Consider the following 15,363-nt stretch of genomic DNA (forward strand, 5'->3'; position numbering starts at 1 on the left):
CATATTTTTCCAAGCCTTTTCTTCTAAATGGTTTGTTGTTGAATGGGTATCATCTATTTTGAAACACAACCTTGATAAAGCAATAAAGAACTTGATGGAAAAACTATTGACAGTCCTGATAAAGGTCCTAAGTTCAAGATATAGGTTTTTTTTTAATTTACATTCAAATTATTATTTTCTTGTGCACCCTTCTATTGAATATCACTTTTATTATTTGTACATGATAGTTTTGTTTCTATTTTAAATCTCCTATGTTTTTAGGGTTGACCTGATATCAAAATATAATTATAAAGTCCACTAGAATTCTCGTTAGCTTTATTCATTGATATAGTTATGTGACTTTTCAACCATTGTTTGGGAGATACTACTTTGTTGATTTTCTCAATTAGGTAATAGTTGCAAAGCCACCAGAGAAGGATAAGAAATGAAATCACAAAACAAAAAGAAAACAAATAGGCCAGATTTGGAAATGAGAGAGAATGGAACCTAGATATGCAAATTGGAGTTCAAATTGTTTAATTTGACTGATGTAGTGGGTGTCCTAGTCTGAGGTGCGTTTTAATGACAAAAGGAGGAACAACTATATTTAGGAAGTCTTGTAGGCCTATCTCTTGAAAATATAGCCAAAATACCCGAGCAAGTATTCTAGGTGCCCTAGTCCAAGTTTCTTTTATCTTTTCAAAAGTCCTTGTTATATTTGATAGTCTTCTCTATGCACCTTTAACTCTTTCAATCTTAGATTTGAACTTACACATGCAAAGAAAGGGGAAGAAGGGATGTATTCTATAGGGGTTGCCTTGCCTAATTCAAACTCTATGTTGGTATTTCAACCTCTACAACAGCTAATCATGATGTAAAATAGACCTTGTGATAAAGAGGGTTAGAGGCTAAACAATAGTGGAAATATTGAATATTACCTCAAGTATGAAACCCCAGGCATGAAGATTCAAACAAGTCTTGATGTTAACCATGCTTAAACATCCTTCCAATTTGGTAAATGTGATGAGAGCATGTTCCCTTGTTTATGATTTCGAAGCAAACTTTCTCCCCATTTCGTGAAGCACTTAAGCAAAACTACTTTCTAATGACATTTAAAACTATGGATTCTTTGCTTGAACTGGCCAACGAGTTCTATTACCTAGTTTGCCACTAAATTACCTTCCTTGGCCACAAATTTGTTATAAAGCTAAAACTTGATGATTTTTAGATTTCTTAGAAAACTTACAAAAATTACAAAATGAGCATGAAAGAAATCCTTGACTTGTTACAAACTATAGTTTGATTTTAATACATTCAATCTTTGCTCTTCTTCACCAACATAAGTTTCCACAAATCAACCTTGTAAGTGCAATGTTGAATATATGCCACACATAAATATCAATGTCATCTTTAACAACATGAACAAATGCAAGGCAAATATATCCTAATTTATGCATTTCCTTTCAAGACATAGACAATAACATGACAATGGGATATAACTTTTATTTTTACCAACTGGGAATAGAGTCAACTTCCCTACTGCTCTAAAATTACTCTCTAAAACTTGAATTCAAATGAATTCAAGCCAACAACTAAGAGATATAACTGATAATCCCATTTTAATAAAATGATTCTTTATACACTTCAGTAATCTTGTGAATGGATGATTAGCATCATAAATAAGATAACCATAGTTACCTAATTGTATTGAAGTGTATCATGCCCCTACCGCACAATCTCAATATTGTCCTCCTACAAGATATGCCAATAATGTTTATTAGGCTTCCACTGTAATAATTTACAATAATGTGTAGTTATAGTGGCACATAGACTTGGGAATCAAATAAAGGCCTCCACAAACTTAGTGAATAATAAGATTTCAAATGTCCCCTTTAGAAGCCAATTATTGAATCAAGCCCACAAAATCTTTATTTTTTATACTAATCGTAATGTTGTGGAAATATTGTCCTACATAAATAGTGTGCATGTTGTGCATATTAAAATTCAATTCCAAATAATTTTGGACTTTTTATTTTGATGACCAATCCTTTATTATTAGGGTAGGAGATTTGATTAACGTGATGAACAGATCAAGAGAAAAAATGGGAGTTGGAGCGGGTGGCTCGGGTGTGGTGAGTGGGAAAGAAGGATTTCAAATTTCAAATGAGATTGGCAATGGTGTAGGTCCATCTAGCCAAGGAGGTCAAGAAGAGAAGATTTTGAATGTTGAGAATGGGAAGGATCCCAATGGAGGTGGGACAACTGGGGACCCAAGGGGTAAGTGGTCAATCTTGTTTGGTATTAAGCCGGTGGGTAAGTCTTATTTTCCTCTAATTATGAATATTTCTTCTTCTGATCAAGGTACAATTACTTTGGAGATCCTAGATCAAATTATAGATAGGAATATTTTTAGAATGGATTCGACATCTTGTGGGGAGGTTCTTAGGAGCTAGACCAAACATAGAGATTGTTCATGCTTTTGTTAGAAGGAAATGGTCTTTGAAAGGAGAAGTTGACATTACTACCATATCTAAAGGTTTCTTATCCCTTAGCTTTTCATGTGAGGAGGATAAAAGGGAAATCCTATGTAATGGTTCATGGGTTGTGGGTAAGCATACTTTGCTTATGCAAAAATGGTCCCCAAACCTAAACTCTCAAGATAAATCGATGGTGTAGGCTCCTATTTGATTCAAACTTCTAGTTATGCCTCTGGAGTTTTGGGTTGAAGATTTTTTTCAAGGTATTGCTAATGCTTTTGGTGAACTTCTATCCATGGACCTAGTTACAGTTTCTAGAAGAAGATTAACTTATGTCAGAATCTGTGTGGGGGTTTTTCAAGGTGTCGATATACTAGAGGTTATTTCACTCAAATCTAAACTGAGAGTTTGGCAGTAGAAGATTGAATATGAATCCATCCCCTTTGTCTACTTTCATTGTAAAAAATTAGGCCATTGGGTGAAGAAATGCCCCACTTTGTTTAGAATCCAAAAAAAAATTAAGAAAATATGGGCTCATAAAGGAACTAAGAATACTTTGGGTATATCAAATCTATTTTGTGGAAGGGATGCTTCAACAAGGTAGTAGTAATGAGAAGAGACTTTGGTGTCCACAGTCAGTGATCAGGCAGAGACTCATAGTTGATGGTTATAGATAAAATGAAGAATCAGAGTCAGGCTCCTTTGGATACTAATTATGTAGAAGAGATTGTTGATTTGGTGCCAAAGGATAACCTTGTGGTTGAGGGCATGCTTACTAATGAGGGTGAAGCAGAGGACAATGAGATTCTTGTTCAAGATATTTTGGAAGATTGTAGTATGTCTATTAATAATAGTAAGGAATATGACTCATGAGGCATAGGATTGTATTATTCTTGGGAAGGGATCTCAAGTTAAGAATAGGCCTCTCATAGAAGTAATGCCTCTGGATGGAAACACAAAGATGGGGGATGATGGATATAAAACCTTGATGGTAGAGGAAGAAGATGTTGGAGCAAACTAGACTACAACGGGGGCTAAGAAGATCTTAAGAGTAAAAATGAAAAAGGAGGAAACTTATTTTAAAAGAACAAAGAGAATGCTCTAGTGTTTAAGAAAACAAGGAGCAATAAGATAGGTGATATTATGCATCTTAGTACCCTAATCAGAAAAGGCATAAAAAAGGAGATCTCAAGAGTAAAAAATCCAGAGATAGTTGTCAACCTTTTTCTCCAGTTGGGAAAGGTATCAAATCTAAGGATGCTGGCCTAACCCCTTTCTCTGCAGAAGACCTTCTAATGTGCAGAAAAGAATTGTGGAGACAAACAAAAGTATATCAGATGGTAGTCAAAGGACTATCATAGATTCAAAATATTTCCATAAGAAATGAATTTTATCTCATGGAATATCAGAGGATTAAATAATCCTCATAAGCAAGATATGGTGAAGAATATGATTAGGGATAACAAGCCAGCAATTGTTCTTCTACAAGAAACTAAAATGCTAAAAGATAAAGTTGAAGGTCTTTTGGTGTTTAAAAGTGTTAAGGTTCTTGGGGGGGATGTTGATGGGGTCTCAAGTGGTATGGCAGTTTTTTGGAATGACAGATATATTTGTGGAAAACTTATCTCTCAGAATAGAGATATGATGAATATTAGATTTTCTAATGCTAAGGAAACTAATATGTATGTTCTCAATTCTAAATGGGGTAGGAAAGCTCTTTGGGATGCTCTCTCTAATCAAAGAAAGAATTTTGTGGATGAGAATTGGATCATTATGGGTGACTTCAATACACCTTTGAAAGAGGGGAAGTAGTCAGATCAATTTGGACAATAGATTGGAGTTGATGGAGTTTATTGATAGTCATCTTTTGCATGACATAGATTTGCATGGGGTTGACTGTACTTGGACTAATAGAAGGATATGGAAGGACCTTATTCAAGTGAGGTTGGATAAAGCACTTATTAGTATAAATGCTCCCTTTCTTCTCATGTGAGAGTGGGCTCGAACCACTGTCCTATTTTTCTCTTCACTGACCCTATATCTCTCAAGAAGAAATATCCCTTTAGATTTGAGAAGATGTGGACTCTACATCCTAGGCTAGAAAACCTTATGAAGAATTGGTGGGGTATTCATGTGGAGGAAACAACTATGTTCAAAGTTGCAAAAAAACTGAGAAATGTTAAAAAGAATATCAAAATATGGAACAAGGAAACCTTTGGGAACATCTTTGATAGCAAAAGGAGAATTCTTGAGGAACTGAAAGAGTTTCAAGACAACATCTAGGCTGAGAGCTATGAGAATGTGTCTAGGAAGGAGGAATATTTGAAACTAATTGAGATGCATGATATAATTACTAAGGAGGAGATGTATTGGAGACAATGGTCTAGAAAAGTCTTTTTGAGTGAGGGGGATTGGAATACTAAATATTTTCATATGACTACTTAAAGCATAGAATGGTTAATAAGATTTCTAGGCTTAATGTTCATGGGGTTTCTACTAATGATGATGAAGCTATTGAAAGGGAAGACATGAACTTTTTTAGTAATTTGCTAGAGGGTGATCCCAACCTAGATAAAGATAATAAAAAGATGTTTTTGGACTATAACCAAAATGCATTTTTGATGAACAAAATAAAAAACTTACAACCATTCCCACCAATGAAGAAATTACTATGGCAATTTTTTCCTTTGAGGGAGACAAAACTCCTAGACCGGATGGGTTCCCCTTCCTCTTTTTTCATAAAAACTGGCATATCATTCAAGAGGATGTTTTTGATGGTGTTAAAGAGTTCTTTGGGTCTCAAAAACTTCTGAAGGAGTTGAATGGTACCTTTTTGACTTTGACTCCCAAAAAGCCTGGTGCTAACTGTATGGATCATTTTTTGACCAATCAATCTTTGTAACTCTTTTTACAAGGTTATCTCCAAAGTTCTTATTCTTAGAATCTTATCTTTCCTACCTAATATGATTTCGAGACAACATAATGGGTTTGTTCTTGCTAGGTAGATTTTGAATTCTATCATTACTGTGCATGAAATATTCATTCCCTTACTAAATCCAAGAAAGAGGGGTTCCTTCTAAAGCTTGACTTATCCAAAGCTTATGATAGGGTGGATTGGAAGTTTTTAAAATGTGGGTTGGAAGCTTTTGGGTTTAATAAAAGATTTCTGGAGTTGATCCTTATGCCAGTTTCCTTTGCCACCTTCTCTATTCTTGTTAATGGTTCTTCGACACCTTTCTTCTGAGCTTCTTGTGGGTTAAGGCAAGGGGACCCATTTTCTCCAATCCTTTTCATTCTTATGGTTGAATGCTTAGGTAGATATGTGGAAAAAATGGTTACTTTGGGGGATTTTGTTCATCTTAGACCTTCTTCTAAGAATCTTACTTGCTCTCATTAGCAATTTGTGGATGACTATAGTTATGAGAGAAGCCTTTATTAGGAATGCAAGGAATATCAAGAAAGCTCTTGAGGATTATGGGCACACTACTGGTCAGATTATCAATTGGAATAAAAGTGTGATTTATTTTATCAATGTTAATCAGAATAAACAAAATAAAACCAAAAGAATCATTGGTTGTGAGGTTGGTACCCTTCAAGGTTCTTATCTTGGATTACCCCTTTGTCTTGACCCTCCTGAAACCTTCAAGAGTTCTTTGATTGACAAAATCCACTCAATGTTAGCTGGATGGAAAGGATCACTCCTTATCCAGGCTGGTAAGGTTATCACACTTAAATCCACTTTACAAAATATGCCTTTGTAATCTTTGAGTGTATTTAAGATTCCTAGGAAGTTTGCTTTGGCCAATGAGAAAATTCAAAAACAATTTTTATGGACAAGTATGGAAAAGAAGAAAAGAATAGCTTTGATTGCTTGGGATAAAGTTTGCATGCCAATCAACAATAGAGGACTAGGCCTAAGAAGGGTTATAACTATAAATGATTATTTACTTGCAAAGCTTATATGGCGATGGCATCAAGAGGAGGGAGAACAGAGAGACATATGGAATGATAAATATAATAGGGAGAATCAAGGGTTTAATCTCTTCTTCAATAATGAGTCTTCTAAAGGGGGTTCGAGGATTTGGAAGAAAGCTCAAAAAAATAAGCAGATTATTAATAAAGGGGTTAGATGGAAGGCTGGAAATGGTAGGACTATTCTTCTTTGGGATGATATTTAGATTCTTGATCATTTCCTCAATTCTGATCAGAGGTGGAATGACTTTATGGATCAATGCAAAAACCTTTTTGTAAATTATGTTGCTGATTTTTGGGAAGAGGATAATTGGGTAAACCTCAATAGAGTGGATAATAATCTTAATGCTCTCAACAAAATTATGAATGTTGTCTTTTAAGTTCAAGAGGAGGATGCTTTAATATGGAAATATAACCCTAATGGGTTGTTCTCTATTTCTTCTATATATGGTAATGCTTTTGAAGACTATTGGGCACCTTGTTGGGCTAAAGCTTGGTTTAAAGGAATGACTCCCAAAGTTAACATATTTTTTTGGATTCTTTTGTAGAATAAAATTCTTACCGCTGACAATTTGATTAAGAGATGTATGAATCTTATTAGCAGGTGTTATCTTTGCAAGGAATTAAAAGAGTCAATTAACCATCTAACTATTCACTATTCTTATACTAGAAGATTATGGTAAAGGATCTGTGGTATGTTGGATTTGGAATGGGTTTTCTTCCTCAGTATTCAAGAGTTATTTATAGAATGGAAGTCTCCCTCTCATAATACCTTGATTATGAAGTTATGGGATTTCATCCTCTTGTTCCTTTGTTGGGGTGTGTGGAAGGAACAAAATGATAGGGTGTTTAGGGGTAAGGAGACCAATTCTGTGTAGTTGTTCCATAAGATTAAGCATTTGGTGATAGAGAATATTAGGACTATTGGGAAAGGTCACCAACCTTAGAATGAATGGGACGAAAAAGTGATTTAGAATTGGAACTTGGAAGGGTTAAGTTTTATCCAGAATGGTAATAACCTTAGGAATTTGGCTAGGTGGGATTGTCCTCCACAGGGCTGATATGAGATTATTTTTTATGGGGCCTCGAAGGGCAACCCAAGGATGGCGGGTTGTAGTGTCATCAGCAGAAATATGTATGATGATAGTTTGAGGGTGATGGCCATCCCTATTGGGGAACAAACGAATCATGTGGTGGAAGCTAGTGTGACTCTCTATGGTCTTAGTTATGCCAAAAGTATGAATTTGGATAAGGTTTGGCTTGAGAGGGACTCCCTTAATGTTATCAATTGTCTTAATAAAATTAATAATCCCTCTTGGACCGATTCATAATATTATATGCAAGATTATTTGTTTAATTAACTCGTTTGAGAATTGTGTAAATCACTCATAACTTTAGAGAAACAAACCATGTTGTTGACTAGGCTACAAATTGGCATGCAACAATTATGACAAGCTAACTTGGAATCATGGTGATAATATCCCTACCGATGGGTTATCCTTGATTGAGTACAATAAGGTGAGAAGTATGCAAAAAGTTTTATTAATGATGAACATGGTAATAAGGATTAATTTTGATTTGGATAGGACTAGGGAGTGGCGAGACATGATTAGTTTTGAAGAGACAATTCATTCATTTCCAAATGGAATGTGGGTTTGTTTATTTAATAAAAACCTTCGTTGTGATATCGACACTAGGTTTTTCATTCTTCTTGTTTATATTGAGACGGTGAGATTCTGCTATAACTTGAAAAAGATGGGAGGCGGGAGAAAGAGGGTTGAGCCAGCTAGCTGCAAGGACTAGAAGAAGAAGACAAATATTTGGGAAATTCTAGAATAAGAGAATTTCACGAGCTTAATGGAGAAGTTAAAAGGTAGCAACCCTTCCATTACCTGCCAATTTATTAAGACCTAAAAGGATGGTAGTATTTTGGTGGGTAATCGGCGAATGGAGGTTATAGAGGACATTATTGCGGAAGCTACAGGTCTTGATACAGAGGTAATTAATTTCTATAGGGACAGGAAGCTTTCTGATCAGGTTGTGGAAGAATTTGTGGATATAGCTAAAGAGTGTAAAAGGTTGGTTAAAATTGGTAATTCTTATTTTAGCCCTGGTTCTATTTCTCGTCCTTATAGGTTTGTCATGTTCATGGTGATTTAATATCTAACTCTGGATGGCCGCTTTACTAAGATATTTGGGTATAATTTTATGTTGGTTGACCACTTTAGGTATAGGTTTAGGCTTAATCTCCCCTTCTACCTCAAGCAATCATTGGGTAACATGATTTTAGCTATTCAGAACAATCCTGAGGGTGACCATGCCTACCATAAGGGCTTAATGGTTCTAGTTATGAACCTTCTTAAATCCAAAAAGGTCAACAGACCTTGTTAGAGTAAAAAATTACGAGAGTTCGAGAATGAGGTGAGTGAATAGGATGAGGGCTTTGATGAGGATACAGAGGATGAGGTTGCTATGGTAGAGGATTAGAAGAGGAAAAAGCTCGTTCTGGGAGCTCATCTGGAAAGAAAAGAAAGATTAAGGAAGTCGATTCTAAGATGGATATAGAGTCTGAAGAGGAGCTCAAGGAGGGTAATGGGAAAAAAGGCATTTCTAGTATTGTTATAAGAAACAAGCGGAAGAATACATATAGGGTTTCAAATATATCCTTTGATGATGAACCTTTGATCAAGAGGATGGAGCGGAAAGGGAATAATGTGCTTTCTCAAGGGAAGTTGGTTGACAAAGGGCCTAAGGAGGTGGATGATGAAAGAGACAAATTGGACAGGGATGAGGATTACTTGATTCATAACAAGGACATCTTGAGAGAGTTTGATCAGCTCAGCAAAACTACTAGAGGGGAGAGAACTCTGGGTTAGCATATTGATAGACTTTTTGAGGTGATCGATATGTTGAAGAGGTAAAAAAATCTTATGAAACAAGCTCCACCCCTAGAAGCCAAGAGTAAAGCTTTGGATCAAATGATTAAAGATTTCTAGAAAAAGGTTGGATGGTATGGATAACGTAGTGATCAATATGGAGAAGACGGTTAAGAAACTTGTTGACCAGAATCGTTCTATTCTGAAGACTGTGGTGAACAACATTAATGCACTAATGAACAAATTTGAAAAAGGGAAAGATCAAGGCTCTAAGGACATGAAAGATGACCACAGACCCAACAAGCATACTAGGGCCAACTCAAAAAAGACTGAGGTCATGGAAGCTAAAGAAATGGAAGATCTAAACGCTTGCAAACCAGGCAGTAGATTTATTGAAGACCCTATACCTGTCTTTGTGTTGTCTTTTTGCTTTCTTTTTGTTGTTCTTTCATGTTGGTTTTTTTAAGGCTTCTTGTCTTAGATAGTTATGTTCTTAGGTGTTGATGCACAATTCTTCTAAGCTTCTCTACTCTTGTTATTATGTTCCTTTGTAAAAGATTTTGGGTCCTTTAAAACCTATTTTTACTTAATCAAAATAGGGTAGGAGATTTATAAAAATCACTTGCCAATTACTTTACCCAAACTTCGATAACCTTTAATAGTTTTTATTTTGCAAGCTTAGGCTCCAATCAATATTTATGTTAATAATACTTCAGATAAATTGCTTGGATTTGACATATATCTTCCACTAATGGTACCCTTCCAACCATACTAGTTTTGTGAAATATCCCCTTTTAAGAGATTGCTAATTACGATAGCTAGAAGATGGAACCTACTTCATGCTTGAACCTAACAAAATTCCCTAACTCAAGATTCCCCTCTCTTGAGCGCATTCAATACCTTCTCTCTATCCTCTATTAACATGCAATATGTGTCAACACATGGATTTTGGGAACTCTTGGTTTTTCCTTCCTTTTACTGTAGTGCATGTTGCAAGGATTCTCCAATGGTGTCTAGATGCAAAAGATGTTATTTTTGTGTTTTCGTAGAATATGAAACGACTCTCTCAAAAAAATAAGAATTACAATTTTTGAGCACTGCCTAATCAAAAAGAAAAATAATTTATCTGCTAGCTAAAATAATTTTCTCATAGAAAGAGACCACCTATATCTAGTAACAATATCATACCATTCACTAATATTGACTCCTTCGAAGATGTCTTCCAATATTCTGACATAATTTGTTGCTCCAACTTCAATGATTGTAAAGCACTTTGTACTGAAATGGATGTTGTTCATCTAAAAATAATGCCAAGGAAGATTCCTATTACCAACTCATGACATCTCAAAATATTTACGTTGCAATAGTTATTTTTACTTGCAATTTCCAATCCCTCGATAAGAATGAACCAATGGAAAGCATCGCTGCAAAAATTTAGTACCAATAATATTTTTATAGGAATTTAGTATCCATGAAATTCTCTTTCAAAATTATTTCTTGTTTTGTTCCACTAATTATACTTGGGAACATGAACCATTTCCACCACTGAGCGATTAAAGTAACAATAGGATGAGTGGTGTCAATCAAAATTTCCCAACACTTGACAACACCATGATTCTTGCATTCGCCTAAACCAAGCTCTCCAACACTTTCATTTTCCTTCTACAAACTTTACTTATCTTTCTTGCGTTGATACTCTGCCTATCATCAGTTACTCAGCTCCACCCTAGGCATTTTCTAAATATGGACATATATTTCCTTATAACCTGTAAATAAACCAAGAATGCAAAAGAAAATATAGAACAGCAAAAACGCATAAACACAGAGTTTATCGTGGTTCACCAAAAATCGTGGCTACGTCCACACTGAGAGCAGAGGAATTATATTAATGAGAAAACCAATTGAGTTTACAATACATGCGATCAGCATTTATAGATCACAAATGATCAGCTGAAGAGACAAAATAAATGGAGGGAAAAACACAAGTGTATGTTGGCCTTCACAATTCAACAAATCTCCCACCTGAAGACAATAGATACACTAGCTGATCATCCATTCCCCTGCTCTACATGCTGACTTACTTCTTTTTAACAAGGCCAAGAGAAGTCCTGGCACATTCGAACTTCTCCTTGTAGTTTGTGAAGGCTTCGCTACAAGAAGATGCATGAAATGAAGCCCCAGAGTCAATTACCCCAGAGTGAATTCGAAGTTGTTTCACTTGACGCAAGAACCAAAACACCATCACTGGGATCATGAATGATGTTTGCTCCGTTGTCCAAAACTTTTTCTTGAGTTCTTTTATACTTTTTGCAGTCCTTTTTGACATGACCAACCTTTCCACAAAACCAACAACCGTTTTGTCTACCTCGGGACTACGACCTTCTAGCTGATTGCGATCTTCGGTTGTTGTTATTATTTCTGCCTCTATGTTGAGTTCTGCCTCTATTTTCTGTACTAACCATTGTTAGTGCATCACCAAATGAAGACTCTTTATTAGTTCTCCTCATGTCTTCACTAAGCAACGTAGAGACTACCTCATCATAGACCAGTTTGTTTTTGCCGGTTATAGAAGTGCTAATTGCTGTTACCACACCATCCCAGCTATCCGGTAAGGAACATAACAAGATGACCGCCTTATTTTCATCATCTTGAGGCATACCAATGGAGTGTGCTTGACATAAAAGAGTATTTAACTCATTTATGTGATTCGACATCGCTGTTCCTTCCTTCATCTTCAATTTGTAAAGCTTCTTCATGATAAAAATTTTGTTTGCAGCAAATGTCGTTTGATACATACTATGAAGTTTGTCCTACACGTCCTTTGTTGATGTTTCATTGTTCACATTGAACAATACATTCGGAGATAGCAAAAGAAAAACCTCTGCCATTGCCTTCTCATCAGTTTTAGTCCAGTCTTCATTTGACATAGCGGTAGGCTTATTTGCTTTTCCTTCAATTGCTATTGCAAGATCATGCTTGACCAAAAGTGATCGCATCTATACCTTCCACAAACTGAAATTCTTCCCTGAGAATTTCTGCACTCTTGTTTCCTCCATGACTTTGGAATTTGGTCACCGAAATCGATTACGGCTCTGATACCAATTGTAAATAAACCAACAATGCGAAAGAAAAATACAGAACAGCAAAAACGCATAAACACAGAGTTTATCGTGGTTCACCACAAATTGTGGCTACATCCACACTGAGAGCAGAGGAATTATATTAATGAAAAACCAATTGAGTTTACAATACATGCGATCAGCATTTATAGATCACAAATGATCAGCTGAAGAGACAAAATAAATGGAGGGAAAAACACAAGTGTCTGTTGGCCTTCACAATTCAACATAACCACCATCGTTGAGTCATTCTATTACCGGTACTCTCAATAGGTTCTGACTTTCTCTTCTCGATTGAACTATTAGACTGTCAATACTTTCAACAAAAACTTCAGGCATATATTAAAAGTTTTAATAACTTAAGACCATTTCCTCCTCCGTCCAGAGAATTTGGAGCAACCACAACATTAAATAGGTTTCGCAAACATTCACACCTATGTCCTACTTAGAGAAATTCTTAAAAGCATTCAATAGTTCCATAAAAAATATTGCATCAGATAATTTTTTTCTCAACAAAATCTCTGTCAAGATTTGTTTCTTAGACATTCACGACAATTATATTAAAGCTTCCATATGTTTGTCTCAACACGACAATGACAATATGAACCCACGATACAGATCACGAGAGCACCTGATCGCACAACTGTGTGGAACGTTTGAAAGCTTGATTGATATTTCCGACCTTTCAAATTATCAATTCTCCTTTCTCGTGCTAATGGAAGCTACAATTGTTACTGTTGATGACGACCCGAGTCTTTGGTTTCCCCAATGGTCCCTAATATTGAACTCAATTCTGCCAAAATTAGTAATGCCAAACTTGTTGAAATTAGCGGCAAATATGTGGAGTGTAATAATATTAGTTCCATGAGTAAGGACACTTTCCAATATGTGAAGTTTCCCTTCAGATTTGTGAACAGGCGAATGGAAATCTCAGGCAAATTTAGGTTTGTCCAACTCAGATAAAAGTGTCAGAACTGCAAATGCTTATTACTTCATCTGTGTTTTGATTGAGCCTCTAACTATACCAACATGATGGCAGATTCAATGCTCTGATACTACTATAAGATATTTCCTAAAATTTTCTCACAAATAATTTTTAGAAGAAAAGATGTATCTTTGCAAATAAACCTAGCAAAAATAAGTTATAAACCAATATTGAATTAGTAAATGGTCATTCAAAGACCTCAAAATATGTTACTGCATTATGCATCAGCAATACAATAACTAGATATTAAAAATTTGATCCAAAAACAATTACACGGGTTAGATTGGAAAAAACAATAAAATGTACCCATAGTCCTAGATGTGAATTCTGATGTGAATCCATCACAGATGATAAATTGGGGCTACGTCCAATCCACCTAGAAAAGTTTGAAGGCTTATATCCTCAGGCTTCAACAAGGGAAAGCTAGCAACTTCCCAGAGTTCTCCAAAGAGAAACTAGAAAATCAATCTCAGACTCAAGCATGTCCAAAAAGTGTCTCCCTTCCTTCTTTTAATGCATCAAGTTGTGACTCTTCAGTTTTCACTTCTCTGTCTATTGTCATCTTCTTCTGTTGCCATCTTTTAACACTCTTTATAATATTAAACTGGCCCATTTTATAAATTTTCTTTAAACTCTTATAAGCCATATTTAATATTATTTGAATTTAACTTCCTGTTGTCCCAAAAATGAGACATTACACTAACGACACTCTAAGAACCAGAAATTGACTCCAACGATCTTTGTCTACAATCATAGAGAACCAACATCATAGAAAATGCCAACAAACATAGAAGAGAGTTACGAGATCAACTGAATAACTTCACTTACAAGAATGTAATAAGGCTTGAATGGACACTACATGACGTAGACTGCCAACAAGGAGTCAAGAAGGATGCCAAGTAACAAAGTAGCAGTAGAATAAATACACCAATAGGAATACCAACTTTACCATAAATAGATCATCACCAATGTCGAACACTGAGAAGAACAAGGTAAGAACAACACCATAATCGCATAGAGGTGAACACATAAATGATATCATTACTCATGATAAGTCAACATGTGAGAGGAGACAAATATGAAGGAAAGTGCTTAACCATATGCTGACAAATAAGACTTGAGCTAGCAACACACGCTGCCATGACCACAATATATTGACTGACAATAAGGAATGTTGGAGAATAGAGAAAAGATAATGACGCTCTTCCATTATAGAAGAATGAGACAACAAGAGCAGTAGAGTAGAAATGTTGAATAGTAGCATTAGAAGAGAAAACTATAGAGATGAAGATCTATCTAGCAGCTACAAAAAATCAACAGATTTTCCAACCATGCCAGATACTTTGTGATTTGATTTTTAAAAGTTGATATAATTTTTTCTAAACTTAATTCAAATATCTCCAATCATGGAATATGTGTTTATTTTACTTAGAAAACAAAGCTTACACCAAATGAGGAAGGCAAATTAAATATTTTTCTATTTCAACAACTCATTCTTTTAGATTTTCTTTCAATGCAACTCTACTATTTTTTTCATATTTTAAATTGTTCAATCAACTTATACTTAGGTATGTAGCAATACAATTGTGTGTCTATATTGCTTTTTGATTAATTAATAACAACTTATAAAATTGTGTTGACTATATTCATATGGGTTTTTTATGAATGTCATATCCCGCCGCAGGGGCAAATATCTATGAAGATTTTGTTTTGAGTTGAGCATTTGCAATGAAAATCACAAAAAAAACTAATTAATTCCTTTCCATGAGCAAGGAACATATTTTCCTTGAAATACAGTTTCTTGGGTATCTTGAGAGAAATCGTGTTGCAAGATAAAGGATATGAATGAGGGTAGAATACAATTTAGCAAACTAGAACTCAATGGACACATTTGTGATAGTCACTAATAGGAACCATTACAATTTTGCACATGCAAATTTTGGTGAACCAAATGA

Source organism: Cupressus sempervirens, chromosome 3 (genome assembly GCF_028749045.1).
Source record: "Cupressus sempervirens isolate cs-2001-9-10 chromosome 3, ASM2874904v1, whole genome shotgun sequence".
Classification (NCBI taxonomy): Eukaryota; Viridiplantae; Streptophyta; class Pinopsida; order Cupressales; family Cupressaceae; genus Cupressus; species Cupressus sempervirens.